The sequence below is a fragment of the Mirounga angustirostris genome, unplaced genomic scaffold (genome assembly GCF_029215605.1).
Source record: "Mirounga angustirostris isolate CCGP_5_RB_7025 unplaced genomic scaffold, mMirAng1.0.hap1 SCAF_12, whole genome shotgun sequence".
Taxonomy (NCBI): Eukaryota; Metazoa; Chordata; class Mammalia; order Carnivora; family Phocidae; genus Mirounga; species Mirounga angustirostris.
In genome coordinates this window covers 74,417,004-74,419,197 of record NW_026991720.1, presented here as the reverse complement: position 1 = coordinate 74,419,197, position 2,194 = coordinate 74,417,004, and the positions used below count along the sequence as shown (strand labels likewise).

The following is a 2,194-nucleotide window of genomic DNA, read 5'->3' as shown; positions in this document are numbered from 1 at the left end:
ATTGAGTTTTTGCATATATGTCTGTGCCCAGTTGCTTTGTGGATATCTCCCTTGAATTCTAATTATTTTTAATATAGTCTCTTGGGATTTTATAAAAACAATGATATTATGTGCCCCAAGTAATACATTTGACTAATTTCTAATGCTAAGTAACTTTATCTTGCCCCATGGTTTTTGAGTTGTGCACACGTGAGTCAGCCATGGGTAAGTGTGTATTCTTGCCTGGGACTTTAAATCTTGTGGAAATAAAAAAAAAAGGGAAAGGACAGGGAGAGAGATCATTTGCTGTGGTTGCAGAAGACTGGAGGGCCAAGTAGTGTAATGATGACTGATAACATTGAGGGTCTCCCCAACAGATCATTCCTATGAAATAATCTTGGATTTCTTCCTTCCCTTCCTTCCTTGGATTAACCCTGTTTATTACTTGTAGGAAACAAGCACCTTCTCAATCTCGATTATTAATTTATTACCAGTCTACTTTTTCAGTGTTAAAGGGGGACGGGCAGATCATGACTCCCAGGCATCCTACCAAGTAGGCGGATCACCTGAGGGGCAACCTGTATCCACTCACAAATTCATCTCACATTAGCAGTGAGGACTCAGGTGTCACCCCGAATTGTTATTTTACTTACTCATAAGTTTAAGGCATAGATTTCTTCCTTTTTTAATTTCCTTCTACATAGAGTTCTCTGGCTTTCCAGTTGATTCTGTGAACACTCCACTATCCCTCCAATTAGTTCCTCTACTGTGTGAATTAATCAAATTCACAGTTTCATTGAAAATGGAGATTGGAAAAGAGTCCTGACTGGGGTGGAGAGTGGAGTAGATAGAGATGCAACAAGGCCAGAATTCAGAGAACAGTGATTAGATCTGGGGCAGCATAGGATGTCTGGATTCACTCAGTAGTAGGGAATAGATTAGAATGACCAGTCAGAGAAGATTAGAGAGGGCTTTAGGTTAAGAATCTTAGGCTAAGAAAATAGCCTATGGGCTTTATGAGCATATGAGGACTTTTCATAAAAGTGTGAGTTGAAAACATTAGTTTTAACAGACTATAAAAATGGAACTTTTCTTACCATAATTTCAGTGGAAATTGAATATTTCTGAAACTTTAATAGGGGTTGAATATGTACTTCGGATCCTGCAGGACTATGCAAAGCATGCTAGAATATTGGAAACCTATTGCTTTTCGTCTTGTGAATGCTCACTTCCATCTCTTAAGTGTGTGGGGGTGAACAGACCCGAGGGAGTTTCTCTGAACAGGGGTGCCTGTGGGTCTATTTATCGCCCTTACAGGGGGCGCTATGGACAGTGTCCTGATAACTGCAGTCAGCAGTCCTCAGAGAGACACTTTGGAAAACCTACAAAAGTGCTCCCCAAAAGAGGGGCGCCTGGGTGGCTCAGTCAGTTAAGTGTCAGACTCTTGATTTAGGCTCAGGTCATGATTTCAGGGTTGTGAGAGCAAGCCCTGCATCGGGCTCCATGCTGGGCGTGGAGCTTGCTTAAGATTCCTTCTCTCCCTCTGCCCCTCTCTGCTTGCATGCTCTCTCTCTTAAAAAAAAAAAAAGTGCTCCCCAAATGGGAAATGAATGGAAATAAAACAGTATTTGTGCATCCATCACATCCAGAAGGAGGAATGCCTTTTGTTAACCACCTGTCACAACTCTTTTTATCTCTCATTACATTTTTTCCGGGTCCTGGCTCTTGAGGTGTCCATTAGAACAGCCATAAGTGGAGGAGAAAGTGACAGAGAAATAGAGGAGAAGCAAAAAAGTCCCCACCCTCCATTGCAGGCTTACATCTGATAGAGACCCTATCAGGGGTGGGGAGGTGGGAGAACAGAGAGGAAGATTTTTAAATTGTTTTGGACCAGATTGAGACTGTTTGTGACCAAAGGGCCTAGAAAATTTTCTGATCTGCCTGTGACTTGTGGCAGATGCAGGGAGAGAATTAGTGCATGAGCACGTTTGAATGTAGAAGAAGGAATAATGCTGTTTTCCACTTGCACACTATTGAGTCCAGCTCCCTGAATACAGTATTTACATATTGTTGTGCAAAGGGGAAAGTTTAGTATGAGGAGACAAGGGGAATCAAATCAGATGGGATGTAATAACAGCTAGCTAGCCCTGAACTTCTAAAACCTTAAAGCTGGTGATGATGACAGAAAGAAATGGACAGATGTGAGAGAGATTTA

The 2,194-nt window shown here is 41.8% G+C and overlaps 1 non-coding gene across 1 annotated transcript; it reads right to left on the bottom strand.

Annotated features, from left to right (window-relative positions):
- Positions 1-499: 499 nt before the first annotated feature.
- LOC123836218 (U12 minor spliceosomal RNA) lies at positions 500-649 on the bottom strand. Its single transcript, XR_006788908.1, has one exon. It is a non-coding gene; the product is annotated as a U12 minor spliceosomal RNA (small nuclear RNA).
- Between the last annotated feature and the right edge of the window lie 1,545 nt (positions 650-2,194).